Source organism: Hyperoodon ampullatus (genome assembly GCF_949752795.1).
Source record: "Hyperoodon ampullatus genome assembly, chromosome: 17".
NCBI classification, from domain to species: Eukaryota; Metazoa; Chordata; class Mammalia; order Artiodactyla; family Ziphiidae; genus Hyperoodon; species Hyperoodon ampullatus.
This window is the reverse complement of record NC_136930.1, coordinates 62555209-62561134: the sequence shown is the minus strand read 5'-3', so window position 1 is coordinate 62561134 and position 5926 is coordinate 62555209.

The following is a 5926-nucleotide window of genomic DNA, read 5'->3' as shown; positions in this document are numbered from 1 at the left end:
CTTGTTGGGTAAGGTTGAGCTTTGGAGGGCCACAAACTACTGTAATATCTCTTCTCCCCCCGAGTCAAGGCCACACTGAGAATGCGGGGTCCAGACCATGGAATAAAAAGCTCTGTCTTCCATAATTCAGGCAGGTTCTCACAAAGGTCTCAGCTTCCTTAAAGATGTGAGTGGAGCTGGGACTGTCGTTGCTGTGAGGGCCCTGGAACCTTTGCCTCTGGCATTTTTTGGCGTTCATGGCGTTCCACATCTTCCCCCCAACTCATGGCCTCCACCTCTCCATGCTGAGGGAGCGGATGGAGGCTCCTCGGCACCTTCAGGTTTGCAGGCCCAGAAATGTCGCCTGCTTTGACTGTCAGCACAAAACTGGCGAACCAGTGTCACTTGGACTGTCCGTGGTGCTCATGACCGCATAGCGTGCCCCAGGCAGCAGGAGCATCTGTGCAAAACGACCCTACCACAAGGGACAGGCTTAACGGTTTTCTGAAATGTCTACCCAGATGGTGACTCGGGGCTCTCCCCATCTCCTTTGGCATAACTGGAGGTGGTGTGTGACAGAGTCAAGGAAAATTTTTAAGGAAAAGCAAAGAAGAAACCAACATTTGTGGTTCCCTTTCATTGGAAGAGGAGAATAAGGAAGGAAATGGCAGGTGGAGAAGGAGAGGGGAAGGAATAGAAGTGGCTTGTCTTTGATGCTGTGGTTTGTGGGAGGGCAGTGGGGAAAAAGAGCACAGCAGGTGTGAGCATCTGTGTTGGTGCCACTGGGTGGCTGTGAAGCATGGCCAGAGCCTCACGTATAAGTAAAGCGAGTTAAAAAGAAAATGCTTGTTCCCTGGGCACTAACCGTCTATAGAATTTCTATTGGCAAACCCTCCCAGGACAAAGTGACCTAAAAAACAAAAACAAAGAATCTCTGTCTCAGAACTGCTGTTCTAAAAGCCAGAAGGGACATGACGATGGAAAGTGCTGGAAGAGACAGAATGCTCTACTGTCTTTGCTGTACCTACCTACCCCCACCCCAACTCTGTAAAGGAGAATTTAAAATTGATGTCAAGTATGAAAGTAATCTGGACTTCCAGAGAAGGGAAGAGTTTTGTCCAGGACAGTGGAAGCCGAGTCACAGGGATGTTATGCTTTGGTTCGACACACAGGTTTCCGAGCAACGATCCTAGAGTTTCTTGAGAAGAAGGCACAGCATTTGAGGAAAGGAGAATATGCGAAGCTTAGGAGGGCTCAACTTATAACAAGATCCAGACATTTTAAACTAGATGGTGTTATTACTCAATGCTGTTACTTTTAGTGGATGGACCAGTCACGTGGGAGGATTGTGGCAGCAACTACAATGTGAAAGCATCCCCAGTTTTGAGATCAAAAGGGTCAGCTGTAAGATGACCTGTGTTTAGTGATGATCCATTTTATATTGAAGTGGCTCAGAGGAGATATTGATATTTTAGATGGGCTGCAAAACTGTCAAGGCGAGAACGGGCTTTACTTGGCAATGGTGAAGGAAGGTAATGAGTGTGTACATTGCCTTATTGCCACAGTTCTCTCTTCAAAAACTGTTTGGGAGCTTGCAGTTAACACAGGCTCCTTGTTTCCGTTGTTTTTATGTGGGAGAAGAGAAAGAGCTTGTAATTTCATTTGTCTAAGCAAGTGGTGTGATTTACAAGAAGTTCAGTCATTTCAAAAGCATATCATTCTTAGTGCTCAATACAATGTTTATCATAAAATAGGCACCTGAGTTTATATATTCCTGCCAGGCTGAAGGGCAATTATGTCTTGCTATGCAAACACGCTATTTTACGTGTGAATTTTTTTAACTGTAATAATTTTATGTGTGAATTTTTTTTAAACTAAACTCTATCATCATTTTCTACATTGACATCTGTTGTTTTTCGTGTTTTCTTGTTTTAATCTGTTTCCAACTCTCCGAGTCTGTGAACCATCCTCTGACTGGATGCTGGCCTAAAATCCTATTAGTGTTTAAACAGACCTCAGAAACACCCTCAACCTGCAGGCAAACGCAGAGATGGGGCTCTTTGATATATCTCGGGCCCCTGATGTCTTCAACAAACAAGATCGTAATTCCTTTAAACTCAGTGTTTTCTGTAGATGCTTTCTTCTCCGTTTTGTTAAGGAGAGTCAACCCTCGCGGTTTTTCCAAAGGAAGGAAACTCCTCCCCCAGACTTGAGCGCTGGGAGGGAGGTTAGAAACGCTGGAGTCTGGCATTCCTTCTGCCTTTCAAAATGAGGTAGTGGGTCCAGAATATTCAGGTGACATGCCTCAACCCACCTGGCGCTCAGCAGTGGACCTGAGCGTAAACTTGGGACTTTCTGAGGCCTTGACTTTGTACCCCCTGCCCCAGCACCTTTTGTTGTGGCTGGACACACGTGACACCTGAGCTGATTCTTCTCAAGAAGTTCGCTGTGGAAGGCACGTTCGTGTCCAGTGTTCGGTGTCTGGCCGTTAACTTTTAAAGACATTTTAAGTCCCTGATTCTTCCTGGAGAAGTTAAGGAGTTGCTTAACATTGTTACAGACTTCTGACTCTGCTGTGAGTATGGCATACTAGTGAGTACAACCTGCTTGCCACAAGGTAAGCAGCATATTTTGACAAGTTTATTTTTCCCTGGATAATTAGATTTTAAGTATAAAGGTGGCCCCTGAGACACATAATGGCTGAGCAGCTGGCTTGCTTTCTAGAAACTGAGGTTCTGATGGTAACCAAGCAGGTATTTCCTCTCCCCTTAGACTAAGAGGTACATTTAATCCATCCCTTCCATCTCCCTGGCACCTGCTGTGAGATCCAATAAGCTTCTACCCAGTGGAAGATCACTCTCTGCTAAACCTCACAAGCAAAGGGGGATTGTTCCATGAGGCAGCGAGGAGCAAGGGACCACGATGTTCATGACTTGGTCTGCTAGACATTTTTCAAAGTGTCCTTGAACTCAGCAAACAAAGCTTTCTGAGAGATCTCTCAAAACCCAGGCCCTGCTCTGTCTGGCCAAAAATGGATGGCTGCTTCAAAACTCTGAACTTCTTGAAACTCCATCTGCTACAACATTACTTCTGGAGTTTGAACATGACTTCTTCTGTCTTTGAGTATAGAAATGTTTGTTTAATTAATGATACACAAGTCTGTTAAACAGAAGGCTCCAAGCAGTGCTCTATGCTTGAGAACACTTGGCGCCATCTTTATTCTACCAAGTGCCAATCACCCTAGCCAGAGGGGGTGTATATTAAAGTCCGTGTCCTAAGCTTTAGAAGCTTTAAAGTACTTTTTTAATTAAAAGTACAATAGGGGATTGAACATTTTAACTAAAAGTTTAAGGTTAGACCAATTACATGCAAAGATGTTTATTTAATATTGTGTGAGCTGAGTCTTTCTGTATAAATTATTTGCACTCTTTTCTTGCATGATGAACTGATTTCTTTTTTTATAGTTGTTTGTACCAGACGGTGGCGTATTTTTGTAAAAATTTTTTGACACTGAATTGCAATAAATGTTTTTCCAACAACACACACTGGTGCATTTTTGGTGCATGTCAATTCAAGTTGTTTTTTTATCGAACTGAGTATGTTTATCTTTTGCTGAATGAAAGTTATATTCCTTCTCCCAGAAACTTATCATCGTTGTAAAATTTTCTAGGAATACATAGAAAACTAAGCTTGCTGCTGAGTACCAACCTGAATCAGAAATACCGTATTATGCTCAAATGGGGTATTTCCACTTACTATTCATATAATAGAATGCTTTGGGAATAATGAACTTTAAAGTCAGTATTAATTTACTCATCAACAGACATTTATTGAACAGCTACTATATGCTACACTGTGCAAGGCACTGGGTATAGGGTGGTGAACAAAACAGATGGGGTCTCTATCCTAATGGAATTTAGATTCTAGTGGGAAAGAAAAAAACAAGTAGGGGATGAATTTAATTTGTAATAAGTGCTATGAAGGGAATAAACAAGGGACTGAGATGCAGAATAACAAGGTGGGTTGGGGGTAGGGGGAGCTCTCTGAGGAAGTGATATTGAAAGGTGAGAAGGAGCCAGCCTCAGAAGATGAGGGCACGAGCATTCCAGAAAGAGGAAACGGCTTGTGCAAGGTTCAGATCGTGGTCCTGTCACTTACCTGCAGTGTGACTTTTGTCACCTTACTTAACACCCTTCTCTGTGTCCGTTTCCTCGACTCTGTTGATAATCAATCTATTGCTATGGCTGTGAGGGTTAAGTGAGCTAATACGTGTAAAGTGCTAGGAGCCGGGCACATAAAATATGAGCTCAGTAAATGTTAATAATTATGATTTCCTGAGCAACAAGAGAATCGGGTTAGGAATTGCACTGCATTCCTAGTTGGGTATAATATGCTCAAGTGACTAACCCATGGATGACAGACTTCCTCGACACATTTACTCTGGAACCTGCCCTGATCCTGCCACTAACTCTCCATCAGAAAATGACATAAAAGGCTCCTGAGGATAATTAGAGATTTTTTTTTAACTCCCAACAGGATCACAAAATCTCACCATTCCCTACATATCCCATGCATTCTTTGCACAGGCCGTTCCACCTGCCTAGAATGCTTTTCCCAGCCCCTCTGTCTGATAAGCATCTATTGCTCCTCAGGACCACCTCCTGGCTGAAGCTCCCTCCAACTGAGAAAATCTCATCTTCTATATCACTTTTTTGCATATGGACTTTGTTACACTGTAATCTTATTTGTACCTAACACAATGCCTGGGCTGAATCAATGAATAAACCCACACACAGATTCATAAAATGCTTTTGAAAGTCTCAGGACCACAAACTTACCCTGGACTAGAATAAGAATCAGCCTGAGCTTACATGTATACAACTATTTATAGTGTCTTGGTTAAAAATTAATGGTAGTTGAAAAAGTAACAAATGTGGAAACCTCGTGTTCATTAAAGTTTCTTTTAAGTTCAACTAAACCTTTACAAGTCTAGTAAATTTTCATACGAAATAAGAGGGCCTTTTATTACTGTTTGATAAACTCACACTGGACAGACTAAACAAGTCCCTTTTACAAACAATAAAAATTCCTTTAAACATTTAAAGCTGCAATTATAACTCTATGCATTTGGTTTTTTTTTAATAAGCACTTCAAATACCTGCTCAAAGAAGCTTCAACCCTAATAAGCAAAACATTCTCAAGTAAATTAATAACTTATAAATTTAGTAAACATAAATACCTCAAATTCTCTAAAAAAAATCTAACATTGTTAAAGTTAGTGAAATGTTCATACCTTTCCATTAAAAATCATATCTTACACTAATAGCTTATTTTAAAATGGAAATCATAAGGCTGCTATGGCGGGCAGAATAATGGTTCCCCAAAGAGACAAGGAACGATATCGAAGTCTATCATCTGGAAAAGGCAAGGAAACCATCAACCCCCAGAGCCTACAGAAGGGAACCCTGCCCTGCTGACACCTTGACCTTGGCCCAGTGAGACCTGTGCCAGCCTTCCGACCTTCTAATGAATTTGTATTAAGCCACTAAATTTGTGGTAACTTGTTACAGCCATACAGGAAGCCAGGACAGTGCATCAGACAGACACTCTAGCTCGGCCCCTTCAGACAAATTCCCTCTGATCCTTCTGCTGCATGTCCCCCATTCCACGCTGAATGAGGATCTGTCTGCAAATAAAAGGCACAGCCTAAATCAGCAGCAAGTTATCTTGGCCGCCCTGATACGCGGACCTGCAAAAACTGGACAGGAGGGCTCTGCCTGTCGGGGACAGATGTAAAGTTGCCTCCCTCCCGTTCTACATGGGCTTCATTGAGGCTGACGCCAATCATGTTTGTACCTAAGAAGCATCAGAGAGAAGCAGCATTTCAAATTCTCGCCAATGTTTAAGCCATGTTTATGAAGCAGCAATGTCCTGGGCACCAGAGCAG